This window comes from Mustela nivalis (genome assembly GCF_964662115.1).
Source record: "Mustela nivalis genome assembly, chromosome: 10".
NCBI lineage: Eukaryota > Metazoa > Chordata > Mammalia > Carnivora > Mustelidae > Mustela > Mustela nivalis.
This window is the reverse complement of record NC_139029.1, coordinates 78126336-78148057: the sequence shown is the minus strand read 5'-3', so window position 1 is coordinate 78148057 and position 21722 is coordinate 78126336.

Sequence of the window (21722 nt, the reverse complement as noted above, 5' to 3'; positions counted from 1 at the left end):
TCTCATGCTGTCAGGATAAATGTGGAGGCTGTTCTGAGGACCCAGCATGACTGGTTGACAGTTTCCTAAAGAAGTGACATCATATATACTGACTGGGATTTATTAAAATAGTGCTCTTGTATGCATTTATGGCTTGACCTGTCTGTCATACTATTTCCAAGGAAAAATGCCTCTGAGTTCCAAGAATCAGTTGATAAATGACCCTGAAAAACATAAACCAAATTTAGTTAAGACCTGCCTGAAACTCTGTGTCAGCTGCAGTTGTTTTGCAATTTGTCCACAAATAAGACATTGCTGGGAAATACCAATGGCCTTTGTTCTTGTGGTTAATAGTATCAAGAATGTAGACTTGGACTTCACAGACCACCAGGCAGCTATGACGTTGACTCAAGTGGCTCAGGAAGACCAGAGGATCTTAAATAAACCTTGGAGGTGACTTTCCAGGTATTTTAATACCTTCAATGCTCCAGAAGCACAGAATGCAGACAGGAAACATCATGGTTGGCCCCCAGCAATCATGAATTTCTGTGAGATGCAGATGAAGCAGAGCAAATCGGCTATCATCTCAGAAAATCCCAAGGTTGGGCATGAGGCTGCTTAATCAGCTGTGAGACACAGCTGGGCTGTGGTGCATAAGGAGCAGCACTGTTGCATACTGATGCTGGTTTGAAGGGATATGTTCCACGTAGACTCATTCAGGCTTTCCTGGAGAATGGACTTGGTCTGAAGAGCAGGCAGTCCCAGGTGGCACCTGTGTTGAGGCCACAGGTGTCCAGGCAGAGTTTTATCTGACACCTTGTTCTTCAACAGGAAGGCTCTGGAGGCTCAGAGCAAGGTGGGGAGTCTAAGTCTCTCGGGCCGTAACACAGTGTCACCCTGCTGATAGAAGAGCTGATACTGACTTTGAGAGAGTTCCAGACTGACTGCTCAGATGTACTTTCTGGGACATGAAAGAAGGGGCTGGCAGATCTGGGTCGGGGATGAGGACAGTATTGGAACACACTAAGCAAGAGAGGGATTTTTAAGTAACTGGAGAGGTTATGGGGTCTCAGCCAGGATGTGGGGAATCCAGGGAGGGGCGAGGCACAGCACTGACCTCTTGAATAAAGGCAGTATCAGCAGTCCTTGTGTCCCCATCAGAAGCTCATTTGGTAGTGGGCAGTTGTAATGACGCTCATGACCTCATGTGTGGGCATTTTTAAAATTTCATTTTTAGGATACCTACTGTGGCCTCAGAACACTGGCTGCCCTCAAGGAGTTCACCATGAGTAAAGGACATAACAATAATAATTACTATTATTTAAATAAGAATAGGGGCTCCCGGGTGGCACAGGCCCTGGGTGGCACAGGCTCAGGTCACGAAATGAAATTTTTTAATAATAATTTTTAAAAAAATTATTATTGAAAATAATAATACTGCCCAAGTGGTCAGTGCTGTGCCTCACCCCTCCCTGGATTCCCCACATCCTGGCTGAGACCCCATAACATAATTTTTTAAAATGAAAGCCATGAAAGACATAACAGCTGAGTAGAAACCTTGACCATATTAACTTCTTTTTCAGATAAGCTCTCCTCAACTGGCGGCAAAGATGAACAGCTGGAGTGACAAGTTCATGTCCCACCAGGTTTGTTACCAATGTGGGAAGACTTTTCCTCTTTCCCAAAAGGGCCAGCGAAAGTTGCAAAGCCAATGCTCATCTGCCCAGCATGGTCACATAGTATGACTGTGACTGTGATCGGCCAGGCCTGGGAGATAGGTAACTACTCTCATACCCTTATACTGAGACTGGGGGAGAAGTGATTCCCCAAGAAAACCTGATTCCTATCATCTAAGAGGAGAGTGTGAGTGGTAAGCAGCAAAAACCTCACATTTCCACACTTCCTGACTTAGAAATTGGGTATGAATCAAAGCCAGAACCTAAATAAAGAACCAGTCACCTAAGGTTTACACACGGTTGCCAATGCTCCTAGAAAGTGAAGCGGTCCCCCCTGGCCTGTTCTAGAATATTTCTTAAGTATGCTCAAGCACTTCACTCTGGAAAAGTAACCACGTGATTAACAAGCAAATGGCCTGAAAACCGGGGGAAGGGCCAGCAGGAGGCTGAGAGAGAAAGCTCACGTCCTTTCAGCAATAGGCAGTATTACCTAGCATAAAGGAGGAAATGAAGCAAGAAATGACATCATGAAGTGGGGGATTTTTTTTTTTTGTTTAGTTTTTGAAAAAGAAAAAAAAGAAGAGGTAGCATCTACGGTAATATACCACCTCATGATATTCCAAGTAATTTCTGTTACTGTGAGAGTTTTAGGGGACAGTGACCTTCTTAATTCCTTCTTTATCATTTTCTAAGGTATGAGTTACTCTAACCTGGCAACAGATTCTTCCCCAACAGGTAAAGTTCCTCTCATTCTTCAGTGGCACCTCTTCAAAGAATCTTTCCAGATTCACGTGAGGAGAGATCCTTTTCCTCTCTTCCTTGTCAGCATTTCTGCTTTGGGACATAGCACTATGGTAGTGCTTGTTGCGTGCCACGGGGATTTTTCACTCTGTCAGGTAGGAGCTGTGAGATTTGAGGTGCAGCATTGACTTCTCTGAAACACAAACTAGGACAACACTTCCTTCTAGACAGGGATGCTGTCAGAATTAAATCAATCGAGGCACGAAAAACACTTAGCATGCTGTCTGGCACATAGCGAGAGCCTGGTAAATATTAGCAGGCAGGATTTTAGTGTTTATTCTCATTTATTATTTTTTAAGATTTTATTTATTTATTTGGAAGAGAGAGAGAAAGAGAGAGAGCATGAGCAGGTGGAGTGGTAGAGAGAAGCAGAATCCCCAGACCAGGAGCCCAGCACAGGGCTTGATCCCAGGACCCTGGGATCATGACCTGAGCCCAAGGCAGATGCTTAACTGGCTGTGCCACCCAGGAGCCCCTATTCTTATTTAAATAATAGTAATTATTATTGTTATGTCCTTTACTCATGGTGAACTCCTTGAGGGCAGCCAGTGTTCTGAGGCCACTGTAGGTATCCTATATATGTGGAAAGAAAAAAGAAAGAGGAAAGACAGGGGCATAAAGTGAAAAGGTGGGAAGAGGGAAATAGAGGAACAGTTAAGAAGGTGGCACTGGTGGGTTTGTCTGGAAGAAACAGCCATGTAGCCAGAACTGGCTTATCTAGCTTGGAAGGATCTTAATGTTTTGGAGATGAGGGAAATGGAGACCCCAAGAAAGGTGAAGGAATGTGTCTAAAACCATAGTGTTTGCAGAAATGGGGCTGAAATCCAGGCTTTCCTGGGACTACTTCTCACAGTTCCTGCTGTCCCTTGGGGTTGGCCTTTTATCTTCTCCACTTTCCTTAGTGTCTGGGCATCCACGGCTTGATAAAGCTTAGCTAATCTCTGCCACCAGGAGAATAGGTCATTTGCAGTCCACACTCAGATGGAGACTGAGGAGAACATAGGTACATGGTGAGAATTCAATGGTATCTATATCTTTTCAGTGTCTCTCTTGTGGAAACCAGAAGACAACCATTAAGGAATAACAAAGCCCTGTTCTTAATCCAGTCGGCACCAAGGAACCAATCTTACTGCAACCATAGAGGAACATTGACTCTAGATGCGAGCAATGAAGCAGTGAAAGGAGTAAAGTGTGTATCCTTCTTGAACACAGGTTTGAACTCAACTGCCTACAAGGATTACGCCTTCCCTGGGAATTAGACATGCATTTAGCTGATCTAAGAGCCAAAACAGAGCATCTGTGACTCATCCTGGATAGATAGAGTATTAGAAAAGAAACCCATTCCTGTGTGAGTAGATTTGGTTCCTCTGAAATTAATGAAATTAATAGGAAGACTTGAAGGGGATGCGTGAAAGGAGATGTAGGAATGAACTTGAGACAAGTGAGCCATACTGAGCATCACAATGTCTGTTATATACTTAAAATATTTCATCAAAAGCAGTGTGTTCTCATGTATGTATCCCAGAGTTACGAGATAGCCAAGATACTGTCATTTTTCCTAAATGAGAATTTCCATCCTAGGGTGGAAAGCCAGCATTCTAATGAGGAAACCTGTACTCCTGAAACAGCTACTGCAAAATCTTTGATGATCTTTATCTCTGACCAACAGCAGAGGCTTTGCCAGTTGGTATAATTAATGTTAAAGATAGGTTTCTGTTAAAAGAAAAAAAAAAAAAAAGAAACAGGTTTCTGTTGATGCGATTTGTGGCTTTTCAATTAACATAATGGATGCCACCAATGCAGTTTCATTGGAGAGATTGCTAGTGATAAAAGTATGTGGATTTTAGAGTAGCTCCCTGCCCTTGTGTGAAAAGAGTATAAAAAATTAGGTTGTCCTGTAGTTCTTAGTGATGATGTAATCCTGTGTCCAGAGTTGAATTCTGAAGATTCTAATTGCTTGGTGCTTATAATATAAATTGAATTCTGGGGTGCCTGGGTGGCTCAGTCAGTTAAGCATTTGCTTTTGGCTCAGGTCATGATCCCAAGGTCCTAGGAATCAAGCCCCGCATCTGATTCCCTCCTCAGTGGGGAGTCTGCTTCTCCCTCTGTCTCTCCCCTGGCTTGTGTGCATGTTCTCTCTCTCCCACTCTCTCCCACTCTCTCTCTCAAATAAATAAATAAAATCTTAGAAAAAAAAAGGTTACTTGAATTCTGCTCCTAGAATATTGTCATGCTTTTTTTGAAACAATGATGTGATGTCATTGGCTATAGCAGCCATGCCTTAACTATGAAGGATGAAAGCTAACATGTTGAGTGTATTAATTATCCAATAATGCTCCATGAAAGAGAAGTATATACAAAATCACCTCTAAAGGCCAAAGAGGCCATAAGACTGAACAATAATGCTGATAAGTACAGTACAGGTTGACAAGACAAGAAATAGTTTATCAAAGGGACATACATGACTTGGGTGGTGGCAAGAGAAGACCTCTGCAGCCCCACATCCCATAAGATTTGTTTTTGACCTGTTTTCATAGCCCTAGAGGCTGGAAGACCACCCAGGAGGAGAATGTTTGAGAATCATAGTCATATCTCCAGCGCAGATCAAGGTTGTTATGCTCTAAGAATGTACTGAAGAGTGTGGTTAAACAAAAGGAAGAATGGTGTGTGTGTGTGGGGGGGGGGGGGGGGGTGCTGTGCTCAAGAAGGCTGCAGGTCTGGACGCCTGGGTGGCTCAATTGGTTAAGCCTCTGCCTTCGGCTCAGGTCATGATCCCAGCATCCTGGGATCGAGTCCCAGTCATCGGGCTCCTTGCTTGGCAGGGAGCCTGCTTCTCCCTCTGCCACTGCCTGCCACTCTGTCTGCCTGTGCTCACTCGCTCTCTCTCCCCCTCTCTCTGACAAATAAATAAATAAATAATATCTTAAAAAAAAAAAAAAAGAAGAAGGCTTCAGGTCACAGAGGGGTCATCAGAGTTGATTTGTCCAAGATGGCATTAGTCTGGTTCACATAAATACTCCCTAATCAATTACCCCAAAACTTAGTGGCTTAAAAACTACAAAAGTCTCCCATGGCTTCTGTGAGCTAGGAATTTGGGAAAGGTTCTGGTTTAGGAGTTTCTCATGAAGTAATAAGAACATGTTGGCTGGAGGTGTAATTATTTGAAGGTTTGACTATAGCTGGAGGACCCACTTCCAAGATGGCACTCACGTGGCTGGTAAATTGGTACTGTCTGCTAGAGGAAGGGCTCAGTTCCTCTCTATGTCAGCTTCTTTATGTGGCACAGGCTTCCTCACAACATGTTAGAAGCATCCTGTAAGAGAGAGCCGAGTGAAAGCTGTATCCTTTCTGTAACCTGGCATCACCTCACATCACTTCCACCTTACTCTTTTGATTGGGATCAACAGTCTACAACCCCTACCTAGATCTGAGAGAACAAGGCCCCACCCCTTGGTGGGAGGAGCATCAGTTACATTGTATGAATATCATGTGCTGTGGAAGAAATATATAGGAGTAGTTATCTGTGGGAAATACAATCTGCCACGCTGTCCTAGTCTGTTTGAGCTGCCATAACAAACACCATATCCTGGGTGGCTCACACAACCGATATTTCTTTCTCACAGTTCTGGAGGCTGGAGGTCCAAAGTCAGAGTGCTAGCATAATCAGGTTCTTAGTGAGGGCTCTCTTTTTGGTTGTCTTCATATGGCCTTTCCTTGGTATGTGCCCATGGAAAGAAAGACCCCATGTCTCCTCCTCTTTTTATAATGGCATTAATCCCATCACGAGGCCTCACCCTCACCACCTAATCTAATCCTAATAACCACCCAAAAGCCACACTTCCAAATATCGTGGCATTGGGGGATAGTGTTTCAACATAAGAACTTTGTGAGGGGGAGCACCTGGGTGGCTCAGTGGGTTAAAGCCTCTGCCTTCAGCTCGGGTCATGGTCTCAGGGTCCTGGGATCGAGCCCCACATCGGGCTCTCTGCTCAGCCAGGAGCCTGCTTCCTCTTCTCTCTCTCTCTGCCTGCCTCTCTGCCTCCTTGTGATCTCTCTGTCAAATAAATATAAAATATTTATAATTTTTATAATTTATAATAGATAATATATAATTATATATAATTATAATTTTATAATTTATAATATTTATAATTTTATATTTATATAAATATAAAATAAAATATTTTAAAAAAAAGAACTTTGTGTGGGGGGCACATTCAGTCCATATCTTACATTACATAAAGATGGTAAAGAAAAGATAGAAAACATCTAGGTCCTTGATACCATCATCACACTTCTGAACTAATCAACTTTGGAAACACTTCAGGATATCTTATTTCATGAGATAGCACATTTTCCTTATTGATTTATTTAGATTTTCTATTGTCGTAGTTTTAAGTGTTTTATTGAGTATAAAAGCTAGAGCAAATGACTAGGTTCAAATTTTCCAAAGGCTACTTAGATGATATGACTTCAACAAGAGCATTTAATCCCATTCATTCATTCAATAGATGTTTATCAATGGCCTTCAATGTGCCAACCAGGTACTGTTTAAGACTGCAGATGCAGTAGTGAGTAAAACAGACAGTGTCATGTAGCTAACATTCTACTATGTGCTCTGTGGTCTCTCTGTGTGCATGTGGGTGGTGGTGGGGTGGGTGGCAAGTGAGAAACCAGATAAATAATTAAAATGACTTGATGATAAGGAGGGCTGTGGAGAAAAATGAAACAGAGAGTGAGAATAATGTGCCTGGGGACGTCCTCATGCAAAAGGTGATACTGAGTAAAGACTTGCGGGAAGTAAGGGACTGAACCATGTGCAAAGGCCCAGTGGGGACAGACCTGTGAGTCTGGGGAGCATTAAGGAGGTTCATGGATCTGGGGACTGAAAATAGTAGGAAACAAGGACAGAAAGCTCATGGGAGGTGGGAGGAAATTGTATAGTGATATGGGAAGTCATTGAGTTTTGGATTAGAGTTAATGTGATCTGATTTACATTTAATAGGATCACTTTAGCTGCTGTGTTGAGAATTAGATGGAAAAAGGGCAAGGATAGAAGCAGGGAGCCCAGGTGGGAAGCTACTGGAATAACTCCTATGGGTTCTGGATATGTTTTGTGAACATTTCCGGACAGCCTGGAAGTTGGGGATGGGAGAAAGAGAGGTGACAAAGATGACCCCAAGGTTCAGGCTTGAACAATTCTAACAATAATGTTTCAGGTTTCTATTGCTGCAAAACCAGTCATTACCTCATTAGTCATACAAATTTAGTGGTATAAACAACAGTAACGTTTGTTTTGCTCACAAAGCTGCAGTTTGGGCAAGGCTCTGAGGGAACAGCTTGCCTCTGCTCACTCAATGTCAGCAAGGCAGCTCCAATGCTGGGAGCTGGCTTCATCTCATGTATGTGGTGGTTGATGCTCGTTGTTGGCTAAGGTTGGGTCATCTAGATGTGGCCTTTGTATGTGGCTGCTTGGCTTCTTCACACCATGGAGCCTGGTTCCAAGGTTCCAATCGTGAGTGGCCTCAGAAAGAGAGAGAGCCAGGTAGAACCTGTACCAAAATTCTTTTCTACTCAAAAGTATTTTTTAAAATTTTAATTCCAGTATAATTAACACACAGTGTTATATTAGTTTCAGCTGTACAATACAGTGATTCAGCAATTCTGTACATTACCCAGTGCTCATCATGACTGGTGTGCTCTTAATCCCCATCACCTATTTCAGCCATCCCCCCACCCACCTCCCCTCTGATAACTACCAGTTTGTCCTCTATATTAAGATTTTTGTCCCTTTTTGTTTTGCTTCTTAAATTCCACATATGAGTGAGAGCATATGGTATTTGTCCTTGACTGATTTATTTCACTTAGCTTTATACTCTCTAGCTCCATCCATGTTGTTGCAAATGCAAGATTTCATTCTTTTTATGGTTCAGTAATATTCCTGTATATATAATATCTCTCTCTCTCTCACACACACACACACACACACACACACACTATATATATATATATATATATATATATATATATATATATATATATATATATATATATATAAATCTCTGTCTGTAGATTCTTGGGCTCCTTCTATAATTTAGATATTGTAAACAATGCTGCAATAAACATAGGGGTACATGCATATTTTTGTATTCTTTAGGTAAATACACAGTAGTGAAATTACTGGATCATAGGGTAGTTCTTATTTTAATTTTTTGAGGAAGCTCCATACTGTATTCGACAGAGGCTGCACCAGTTTGCATTCCTGCCAAAAGTGCTCTAGGGTTCCTGTTTCTCCACATCCTTGCCAACACTTCTTGCTTCTTGTATGTGTGTGTGTTTGCCATTCTGACAGCTGTGAGGTGATATTTCACTGTGGCTTTGATTTGAATTTCCAAGATGGTATGTAATGTTGAGCATCTTTTTATGTGTCTGTTGGCCATTTGGATATCTTCTTTGGAGAAATGCCTATTCATGTCTTCTGCCCATTTTTTAGTTTGGGTTATTTGGTTTTTTTTGGTGTTGAGTTTTATAAGTTCTTTACGTATTTTGGATATTAACCCCTAAATGACTAAAATATGTCATTTGCAAGTATCTTCTTCCATTCAGTGCACTTTTAGTTTTGTTGCTTTTTTCCTTTGATATGTAGAAACTTTTATTTTGATGTAGTCCAAAAAGTTTATTGTTGTTTTGTTTCCCTTGCTTCAGGAGGCATATCTAGAAATGTTGCTATGGCTTATGTCAGAGAAATTATTGCTTGTGCTCTCATCTCGGATTTTTATGGTCTCAGACCTCACATTTAAGCCTTTAATCCATTTTGAGTTTGATTTTGTGTCTGGTGTAAGAAGTTCCTCTGCCCATCAATACATAACCTTGTTTTATGTTTCTACTTAAGGCACCTTATTATATACTGTTGATTCATTAACATTGAACTCACGACCAATAGCCCTGTAGCGCAGGCCTACATGGAGCTGGTCTAACATGTGTCCTCTTTCCATCCGGCCTCTTCCAATCTCATTCTTAGGAGCACCAGCCAGCACTTCAGCACAGGCTTGGGAGTCACTTTAAGCCACGAAATCATCAACAAAAGACACCAAAATGTGAAAAGTGTGGCGTGTCTGGGTGGTTCAGTAGGTTAAGCATCTGCCTTCAGCATGGGTCGTGATTGCCAGGGTCCTGGGATCAAGCCCCACATGGGGCTTCACCCTCAGTGGGGAGTCTGCTTCTCCCTCTCCTTCTCCCCTTGCTTGTACATATGCACACCCACACTATCTCTAATAAATAAACAAAATCTTAGAAAAAAAAGAACCTATGAAAAACATGACACTAAATAGACCTTGAAAGGTCGTTCATTTGTAGCAAGAGTAGAAACAAGAAAGTAGAGCATCCCGTTGTTCAAACTCGCCTGCCTTGCTCGGACCTTAGCTAGAAAGGAGGGCCTTATGTGCTTCAATTTTTTGCTGTCTCTCATGACCGCAGAAGGACCAGGAGCATTGAATTGGGATAAAAGATCCATTTGAGCCAGTAGGCACATTTGCAAATATGAAATCTGTGAATCAAGAGGATGACTGGATCTCACTTGCCTTAAACTGAAGGTAAAGGGCCAAAAGATAAGGGTTCTTTAGCTTTTTCTCTGTACATCCATTCGGAAGGGGTCCTAACTTCTGTATATTTTAACTTTCAAGATACGGTTATTACTTTGGGGCTTAATGCCTTGCACAAAGAACTCAAATGATAGTTTGTTTTGATCTCATTTATTTGAAATCAGATTTCATTACTTTGAAAATGGCTTTATGTTTCTGAGTCTATTCACTTTGGTCAGCATGTTCTTCCTGTGTACCCACAAAGTAGATGGTCTGAGGAAGTTTTTCTCTTTCAAGCACTGAGGTCTTTGAACAGAATAAGTTGGCATACTCACTTAACACTGTTGGGGAAAGACAGGCTCCTACAGAGACAGATTGCGTTGCAGGGTCTAACTTTGCCATGGGTCATAGCCAAGTCCATCTAGAATCCCACTGTAGTATGAAGGTGTTTGCCTGGTAGGCTTTTGGTACTGTGTCAGTGGCAATTTGCAGAAGTTCCCTGGAACACTCAAAAGCCCATGAATGGGCCAGGTAGTTGAAAGTTGAGAAAAGTACAAACTAAATAATATTTATGGGGATTGAGCCAGATAGCACTGGTGTTCCCAGGACAGATGACCACTTCTCTCCCTGAAGCTGCTGCGAGCTTCCCAGGAAAGAAAAGTCAGATTTGTCTTTAAGGGAGAAAATGTCTTGCTCTTTTGGTTTTACAATATTTATTTTTTTCTTCTTTTGGTTTTAATAAGCAATTTCCTAAATAGCAAAATTTAGGAAGAAAATGAAAAATAAAATGAGCAGAAATGTAAACTACAGTTTCCTTTAAAAACACCCTTACAATTTTCCATGGAATAATTTTTTGTATAGTTAAGGAAGAGCAACTTCATCACCTTTCCTGGCATCCTCAAACCACTGGGTTGCTAATTCCTAAAAAAGTTATTTAGCTCACTGAAGAGTAATGTGGCTGCCTGATGAAATGCCCACTGGCTGCACAGAGCTGGGGAATCCCTCTGGTAAGGCTCAAGGGCAGCCCCAAGGGTGCAGCTCCAAGTCCAGTTCCTATTGGAAGCTGCTGCGAAGCAAGAGCAAGATAAGCTGAGGGACTCTGAGGGAGAGAGAATGGCGTCCATCTTGCCATTAGGCAGATCAGCTTTCCTCAGAATGTTAAGTCCTCTTGCCAAGGCAATGTCCGGGCTTGTGCAGATTCAAGAAGCAAGGCAGAAAGCCACGGCACTTGTTTTGCCTGGATTAATCTTGAACTCTCAGAGGAGCACTTGATGGCCTATGGAAGCAGCACTCTCCAAATACAGCAACCCTGCCATTCAGGGAGCCAGACAGCCACTGACCTGAGCTTTCCCAACGACGAAAGATCTTGGAAAAGGCTTTCAAGGAAAAGGCAGTCACAAAACCCATCCACTTTCTTTGGGGCCAGAGAGCCAGGCGGATGAAGGGGGAGGCCCCAGGAAAGGTTTAAGCATTAAACCCCACTGGAATAAACTAGAAATGTGAAGGCAGCTAATTCAGGGTTTCACTTACAACAGTTCCTACAGAAGTAAGTGCTTCCTTACGAGCAACGTCCCCATTGTCGTTCTTCTCAGTGAAGTCTTCCTTTCTGCGATGTCCCCACACAAACAGTGGGGCACATCTGCAGGCTGTGAGACCTCTGTCTCTTCACCACCACCTGAGTCCATGTGGAGACAAGTCACAGCCAGCCCACCTATGAAACCGAAGGGCACATGGCTCCTAAGATGCTGTTCCTCTGGGAATGAAGGGGTTCTTTATTTTTTATTACCTAAATGATATGCTCTTTAATATGCCTCACAAAACAGTCTGGCTTAGAAAACTGTCTACAACACGTCTATGTAGCCATTTCCTTTCTGGAATATAAAGAAAGAAGTATATGATTTTCATTCATAGAGGTTTCTCACCTCCGCTTGTGTTGAACAAATATACTTTCAGGGAGAGCAACATTATTAACTGTCTTAGGGGGCTGTTTCTTCATCTGGCCCTCCTGGTTTGACTGGGTTACTGGGTTCCTTTCTTATCCTCCATGGCCAATGGCGGATGACCAGAAATTGCATGTTTAGTTTGCAAAAGCCAAGTGTTCTGGTGAGTGCTTTCTTGCTCTCAAGCTAGGGTGACCAACCATCATGCTTTTCCCTGGAGTGAGAGTTGTCAGTGCTAAACCCAGGGTAGTCCCTGGATGAGATGATCCCCTTATATCCATGCCCAGAGAAGCAGCGGAGTAAAGGATTGCCAGTGTGGGTGCTGGAGCTCACCAACTGGGTTGGGACCACTCTCCATGATTTAACTTGCCATGTAACTGTGGGCAAGTTACTTACCTCCCTGCTTAAAAACCTCAGTTTTCACACCTAAAATTGGGGAAAATAGTATCTACCTTTTAGGGGCATGGTGAACCCAAAATGAAATAATTATGTAGAGGGTCCCTTGGTGTGCCACGCACATAGGAAGGGCTATTATTGTTGTAATGATTATGACTGGAAGGTATAGTAGTGAGGAGAGGAATCCTAAGGGAAAACAGCCACTAACATACCTGATGTCAGCCCAGGGCGATCAAGAAGTGGTCAAATAACACTGATGACAGCCTCAGAGGATGGGAAAGTGTTGGACAGTGTTCTTCCTTTTGGAAGATGTTTATCAAAATGGATTTTACTTTGAAAAGTTTGGGTGCCCTAGAGGGACAAGTTTCCATTATCTGCAACATCCTGACAGATGGGTTTCTTGGATAAGGGAGGTCCAACTCTGTCATGCTCAAGGCTCTGCAGTCCTTCTAAGCGTCCTCAATGGGGCGCCAGATACCAGAGGGGTCAGAGGGAGACTGTGGTTTTTTGGCCTCTCCGGGGGCACAGTATCAGGCTGCAGACCCTTGGCATATGCTGTGGAAAATTTTTCTTGCCCTGGCACTCGGGCTCCAGACACATGTGTTTTAGATCAGTGTTAATAAAGTCTGCTTCTGAAGCTCTTACTTCCTGTCATTTGGTCTGCAGAATTTTTGCTGAGTCATTTGACCTCAGGCGTCTTCTGAAACAGCAGTCACATGACCAGAGGAAGCTGTTGTGGGCACACAGCTTGCCCATAGGCATGCATTCTTGCAAACTCGATCCATTGAATATGCACAGATTGCATACTGCAGTGCCCTGCGTTAGGGACCCGGAACTTACCGGAAGCATTAGGGCTCAGCCTTCTAGCAGGAAGGACAGGGCTGCAAGCCAGACCTTTAAAAGTTTATAAACACAGTCATAAACTATGTAGCTGGGTAGCACAGAACAATTCATTCTCCCTGGGGAAAACTGCAAAGGAAGGCACACCAAGCTAGGTTTTGGAGAAAAAGTAGAACATGAAGGACTTGGATGAGCTGAGACCGGGCAAGAAAGTGTGGGCAGAGGGCATGTGGGAGCCAGAGGACATGTGCTGGTTCAGAGCATCATGCCAGATGCCCAGCATGCTGGACTGGACCGCAGGAAGCACAACGGGGGTTTTCTGGGGGAGCAGTGGGCCATCTCATGGATAGAGTGAAGGCACAATCACAGAGTCTGCACTTTGTTCCACATGCAAGAGGAAAGGCTTTCGAGCCAGGGAGTGGTAGGTTCACAACACGGCCTGAGAAGAATGACTTGGTCAAGGAGGGTGTCCGTGGGCTGTTATTTGTAGGGGCAGGAAGACTGGAGAGGACAGAGGTCCTAGTCATGCAACGCAGGTAAGAGTTGATGAGGCCTGAACTTTGGAAGTGGCAGAGAGAATGGAAGGAAGGGAAGAGAAGACACTAAACCAAACTATGGGAGGCAGAAGGAGAAGCTTTATCTCCACTTGTGTACATCCAACTCCACTGTGGGAACTGAGCCTGGAGGGGCAGCTGTGACCAGAGGAGCAGCAAAGATCACCGGTTGCAAAGCTGAGGGGGAGGGGGTTGGTTGGCCTAGAAAAAAGGCTGACCCACACCTCAGTGATAGCTTATCTGTACATGAGAGAAACCAAACACGACTGTTTCCTCATCTCCTCCAAAAAAATTTCAAGTTGAGGTCTGGAGAGTATAGAGGAGATATGAGGAAAGAATTTCCAAATGGGGAAAGAGAGGCCAAGAGCAGGACATGTTTTACCTTCAGAATGGTTTTGTTTCTTTGCTTCGATCTGTGCGTCACTGCCTGGCCTGGGAAGAGAGAGGCCTCCTTCCATCCGCCTTCTGGAAACCACCTTAGTCCCTTCTTGGTCAGTGGTTTCCTCTTTGAACAGAAGAGTCAGCCTCACTGTTACCGAAAGGAAAACCAAAAAGCACTGGATATGCATTCACCATTGGAAATAGCCACACACAATTCCTTTGTTAATTGAAAACCAGCGGACCGAACATAATGGGTGTGAGTGGGGTTGTGATTGTGTGAACTACCAAAATCGACTCCCCTGAAAGGACCCGTGACAGAATGCCACTTCAAAGCAGCTTTGGCAGGACTAAGGGCAGATTGCAAGGTTGTGGGGGCATCTGCGGTCACCCAAGACAGGAAGTGGCTGAGAGTCACTGAGTTCCCAAAGCCCCATTCAGTCTTGGCTTCTGCTTCTCCCAAATTGGCGACCTTCCCTCTCTCTGCAGGTTGATCTTCACCACCCCAGCCTCCCCACCCCACACACCTGAATGGCCTGTGCACAGGTTCTGGAAAGCTGGTTCACATCTCTTTATTTCAATTCCAGTTTCCCGGGGACCCTGTCACCCCGGGTGAGTAACCCAGAGGACTCCTACAGGGCCTCTGGAACGTGTGCCTTGCTGTGGACAGAGCAGGGCCATTCTCAGGCCAGAGTGCCACGGGCTGGAGTCCCTTTAAAAATCAGGATAGGATAAAATCTCGAAACTTGTCTGAGTGTGGCAGGCTATTTGAGATGCAGGGACCAGGAAGATGTACGTGAACATCTAGCACAAAATCACAGAGGAAAATCTCCGTCCAGAATTGTAGGATTGTCTCATACCATTAACCGATCTAGTAAAGTGGTCAGCCAAGAAAACGTCGACCAGCCTCTGGCATCCTAGGAACTGAGGCAGGGTCCGCCAGCCGTATCTGTTCTGTGAACACACAGGAGCTGCGGCTTCTGAAACCTCTTCCACCATCAGGTGGTGGCTGCTTGGTTTTAATCACGTCACTTCCCTTCTCAGAAGTCCTATGTATTCCTGGTTCGTCATCTTAAGCTTTTTAGCAAGGGCTGCAAGGCCCATACCACCACACGGCACAGTCTGTCCTCACTCGTTCCCTTCATTCTTGTGGCTTATCTCGGGTCCTGCCCGGCCTCGGTGGTTCCCCGTCCAGGCGGGCTGTAGAGTACATTCCTGTATCTTGCAACTGAAGATTCTGATTGTGGGCTGTAGGAGTGTGTGTGTGTGCACGTGTGTGTGTGTGTGTTTATTTATTTATTTATTCGTTCATTCATTCATTTATTTATCTGAGAGGGAAGGGGCAGAGGGAGCGGGGAGGGGCAGAGGGAGATGGAGAATCTTAAGTTGGCTCCACGTCCAGCAGGGAGCCAAGGCCAGTCTCGATAACATGACCCTGAGTTCAGGACCTGAGATGAAACCAAGGGTCAGTTGCTTAACTGACTGTGCCCCCAGGCGTCCCTGTATATTTTTTTAAAAAAGCTTTATTGGAGTGTAATTAACATACAAAAACATATTCCTATTTAAACGTACATTTGACAGTTTTTTTTTTTTTTAAAGATTTTATTTATTTATTTGACAGACTGGGATCACAAGCAGGCAGAGAGGCAGGCAGAGAGAGAGGAAGGGAAGCAGGCTCCCTGGCGAGCAGAGAGCCCGACGCGGGGCTCGATCCCAGGACCCTGGAATCCTGACCTGAGCCGAAGGCAGAGGCTTTAACCCACTGAGCCACCCAGGCAACCCCTGACAGGTTTTAACATACATGTATGCCCGTGAAGCTATCACCAAAATCAAGATAGTGAACGTATCCATCACTCCCCAAACCTTCCTCATGCCTCTTTGTCACTCCTCCTTCCTGCCCTTCCCTTCTTGCCTGCCTCCCCCCAAACTCCGGCCTTTCCATCTCTAGGTAACATGCAGTTGTAAGAAATAATACAAGTGAGATCCAGGGCATTCTTTATCCAGTTTTCCCTGAGTTGGGGCACCTTAAAAAAAACCACAGTACGGTATCACAGCGAGGTGATATGGCCAAGATATGGAATCATCCCATTTCCACAAAGATCAATTTTGTTGCCCTTTAAGAACCACACCGTGTCCCTCCTCTCAGCCTGTCTCTGACCACTGGCAACCGTGAATCTGTTCTCCGTTTCTATTATTCTGTCATTTCAGGAATGTCGCATATATGGAATTGCACACTGTATAGTCTTTTGAGATCGGCTTTTTTCAATAACACAACTTTCTGGAGACCCATAGAAGTTAAGTGCATCAACAGTTCATTTCCTTTTATTGCTAAGTAATATTTTATGGTATGGATGTACTACAGTTTGTTTAGCCACTCACTCTGGCTCTTTTTACTTTTACTAAAGTATAATCAATATAAAAAATCATAACATATTTAAAATGTACATCGTGATGATTTGATATGCATATACGCTGTAAAGAATTCCTTCCCTTAACTTAATTTAACACATATTTACCTGTTTTTGTTTTGTTTTGGTGAGAACATTTAAGTTCTACTCTTGACAAATTTCAATCATAAAATACAATGTTATCAACTATACACGCCATGATATACGTTGGATTGTCTGACCTTATTCATTTTACAGCTGAAAATCTGGCCTTTCAAACCAACCTTTCCTTATTTCTCTTCCCCCTTGGCCCTGTTAACCGGTTTACTCTCTGTTTCTGTGAGTTTGATTTTTTTTAGATTTCACATTTAAGCAACATCATGCACATTTGTTTTTCTCTATCTTATTTATTTCACTTAGCTCAATGTTCTCAAGGCCCATCTATATTTTTCACAAATGCCAGGATTTCCTTCTTTCTTGTGGCTGAATAATATCGCGTTGTGTATATGGGCCACGTTTTCTTTATTAGTTCATCTGTTGACGGACACTTATGTCATTTTCTATCCTATTGTAAATAATGCTGCAGTGAATTATGGGAGTACAGATATCTTTTTGAGATCCTGTTTTCATTTCTTTTGGATACATACACTGAAGTTGATAATATTTCTTTTCTCATGCACCTTTTGGCTATTTGTTTGTCTCCTTTGGATAGTCATTCACTCTTTGAAGGGCAACTGAAGTAGCTGCAACTTTGGTTATTAAAAATAAAGCTGCTTTATTTGTGGACAGGTTTTGCGTCAACATAACTTTTCATTTCTCTGGGATATATACCCCCGAGTGCAATTCCTGGGTCATATGGTAGTTGTATGTTTAATTTTAAAAATATTTAATTTAAAAAATTTGAGAGAGTGAGAGAGCATGAGCAGAGGGAGGGACAAAGGCAGACTCCCTGCTGAGTGTGGAGCCTGATGCAGGGCTTGATCCCAGGACCTTGAGATCACAGCCAGAGCCAAAACGAAGAGTGGGTCAGATGCTCAACGCACGGGGCCACCCAGATGTTTAACTTTATGAAAAGCTTCCCAATAGTTTCTCAGATTGGCTGTACTATTTTACATTCCCATCAGCAATATATGATCCAGTTCTACCAAATCCTTGCCAGTATTTGGTGGTGTTGTTATTTTTTACTTTAGCCATTCTGGTAGAAGTATGGTATTATCTCACTGTCATTTTAATTTGCATTTCTCTAATAGCAATTAAGTTGAATATCTTCCCCATGTACTTACTTTCCATCTACAGCTCCTGCAGTAAATTCATATCTTTGGCTGTCTTCTATTTTCATTGTTTATTTTTTTATTGTAGAGTTTTCTGAGTTCTTTATATATTCTAAATGTTAGTCCCTATCTTTTGTTTGATATTTGGTTTATAAATATTTATAAATAAATAGTTCATAGCTTGCTTTTTCATCCTCTTACTTGGGTCTTTGACAGAGCAATAATAATAATAATAACAATAATTTTGATAAAGTCCAATTTATTAGTCTTTTATAGATTAAACTTCTGGTGTGAAATCTAAGGACTCCTTGTCTAGCTTTAAAACCTGAGGAATTCTATTTTTTTTTCTTAAAAAATTTAGAGTCTTATTTTTTACATTAAGTTTGTGATCTACTTTCAGTTAATTTTTGTATAAGGATTAAGGTATGAATCAAAGTATATTTAATTATTTTAACCTATGCATGTCCAATTATTCCAACATTTGTTGAAAATGTAATCTTTCCCTCCTCTTGAATTCCTTTTGCACCATTGTCAAAAATCAGTTGGGCATATAGTATGAATCTATATCTTGGTTCTCTGTTCTTTTTGATTGCTCTATGGGTCTATCCCTCTGCCAAAAACCTCACTGTTTTGATTACTTTCAATGTATAATAAATCTAATATTGGGCAAAGTTATTCTTCCCACTTTATTGTCTTTCAGGATTATTTTAGCTATTCTAGAGTCTTTGCCTTTTCTTACAAATTTTAGAATAAGTTTGCATATATCTACAAAAAACCTTGCTGAGATTTTTATGGAAATTACATTAAACCTACCTTAACATAATAAGGTCATATATGAAAAACCCACAGCTAACATCATTCTCAATAGTGAAAAACTGCGAGTTTTCCCCTTAAGATCAGGGGCAAGGCAACGATGTCTAGTCTTACCACTTTTATTCAACATAGTACTGGAAGTCCTAGCCACAGCAGGCAGACAACATAAAGAAATAAAAGGCACCCAAATTACTAAGGAAGAAGTAAAACTTTTACTATTCGCAGATGACATAATACTGTATATAGAAAACCCAAAAGGCTCCACCAAAAATCTACTAGAACTGACCAATGAATTCAATAAGGCTCTAGGATACAACATCAATATACAGAACTTTGTGGCATTTCTATACACTAATAATGAAGTGGCAGAATGAGAAATTAAGATAGTAATCCAATTTTCAATTGCACCAAAAATAATAAAATTCCTTGGAATAAACTTAACCAAGGAGGTGAAAGACCAGAACTCTGAAAACTATAAAACACTGATGAAGGAAATTGAATACATACAAACAAATGGAAAGACATTCCATTCTCATGGATTAAAAGAACAAATATTGTTTAAATGTCTATAAAAAACAATCCACATATTGAATGCAATCTCTGTCAAAATACCAACAGCACTTTTCACAGAATTAGAACAAATAATCCTAAGATTTGCATAGAACAAAAGACCCTGAAAAACCAAAGCAATCTTGACAAAGAAGAAAAAACTAGAGGTATTACAATCTCAGATTTCAATATATACTACAAAGCTGTAGTAATTGAAACAGTAGGGTACTGACAGAAATAGACACATAGATCAATGGAACAGAGGAGAGAGTCCAGCAATATATCCATTAGTATACGGTCAATTAAACTTTAATGAAGGAGGCAAGAATACACAATGGGAAAAAGTCTCTTCAACAAATGGTAATGGGAAAACTGCACGGCTACATGCAAAAGAATGAAATTGGACCACTTTCTTACACCATACACAAAGCAAACTCAAAATGGATTAAAGACCTAAATGTGAGACCGGAAACCATAAAAATCCTGGAAGAGAGCAAAGGCAATAATTTCTGTGACATTGGCCATAGCAACATTTTTCTAGATAGGTCTCCTGAAGCAAGGGAGACAAAAGCAAAAATAACTATTGGGACGACATCAAATAAAAACCTTCCGCACAGCAAAGGAAACAATCAACAAAGCCAGAAAACAATCTATTGAATGGAAGAAGATATTTGCAAATGACATATCTTAGTCATTGAGGGGTTAGTACCCCAAATTTATAAAGAACTTACACAATTCAACATCAAGAAACCAAATAACCCAATTAAAAAATGGGCAGAAGACGTGAACAGATAATCTCTCCAAAGGAGACATGCAGACGACCAACAGACACATGAAAATATGCTCAACATCACACATCATCAGGGAAACTCTAATCAAACTACAGTGAGATATCACCTCACACCTGTCAGAATGGCTACAATCGAAAACACCAGAAGAAACAAGTGTTGGTGAGGATGTGGGAAAAAAGGAAACCCTGGTGCACGACTGGTGGGAGTGGCACAGCCACTGTGGAAGGCGGTATGGAAATTCCTTTAAAAATTAAAATTAGAACTACCCTATGATCCAGTAATTCCATCACTGGGTAAGTACCCAAAACCACTAATTGAAAGGTTGCATGTACCTCTTTGATTATTGCAGCATTATTTACAATATCCAAATTATGGAAGCAGCCAAGTATCTACAGATGAATGGATAAAGAAGTGATGGCATATCTATATCTATATCTCTATATATATCTCAACCATAAAAAGAATGAAATCTTGCCATTTGCAACAACGTGGTTGTGGAGTATAATGCTAAATGAAATAAGTCAGTAAGAGAAAGACAAATACCACGATTCCACTCATATGTGGAATTTAAGAAACAAAAAGAACGAACAAAGAAAAAAAGAGAGAAACCAAAAAGCACACTCTTAACTACACAGGGCAAGCTGATGGTTATCAGAAGGGGGTGGGTGGGAGGAGGATGGTGAAATAGGTGAAGGGGATTAAGGAGAGCACTTATCTTCATGAGCACTGAGTAATGTACAGCATTGCTGAATGAGCACTGAGTAATGCACAGCATTGCTGAATCACTGTGTTGTACACTGAAGCTAGTATAACACTATATGGTAACTACACTGGAATTAAAATTTAAAAAAGAAATCACATTAAACCTCTAGATCAGTTTGGAGAGAAGCGACATCTTTAACAATCTTGAGTCTTCTGATCCACCAAAGGATATGTCTTTCCATTTATTTAGGTTTTTCTTAATTTCTTACATTAGCATTTTGCAATTTTTCGCATACATATACTATACATTGTTTTGGTAAGTGCCTGTATATTTCACTTTCTTTAAGTGATCATAAGTGATACTGTGGCTTTAATTCTGGTGCCCATAGAAATGTGATTGTTGTGAGTTTATCTTGCTCCTGTCTTCCTGAACTCACTTATAAATTATAAGAGGTATTTTTTTATTTTTTGTTGATTCCTTGGAATTTGCTGTGTAGATAATCATATCAACTGCAAATCAAGACACCTTTATATCTTCCTTTCCATCCCATATGCTTTTCTCTTTTCTTACCTTAGTGTTGTGGGTATAGTTTCCAATATTATGTTAACAAAGAGTGATGAGGACAGATGTCTTTCCTATTTCCACTCTTAGAAGGAATTCAGACTTTCACCAGTAAGAAGGATGTGGGATCTAGGTTTTTCACAGATGCTCCATATTAAGCTGAGGAAGTTTCATTCCGTTCCTAGTTTGAATTTTGTCAAAAGCCTTTTCTGTTGTGATCTCCGTCTGTCAAATAAATAAATAAAATCTTAAAAAAAAAAAAAAAAGCCTTTTCTGCATCAGTTGAGCCGATCATACCGTTTTTTCTTTTGGAGTCTGTTACTAGGAAGAATGATATTGATGATTATTATTATTATAGTATTACAGTATCATCATAGTAAACCATCCTGCAGACCTGTGCTAGACTCCCTTTGGTTACAGCCATTTTTTAGAAATATGTTGTTGGTTTTGATTTGTTACATTTTGGTTAGGGATTTTTACGGCTGTGTGACTGCAGAAGATCA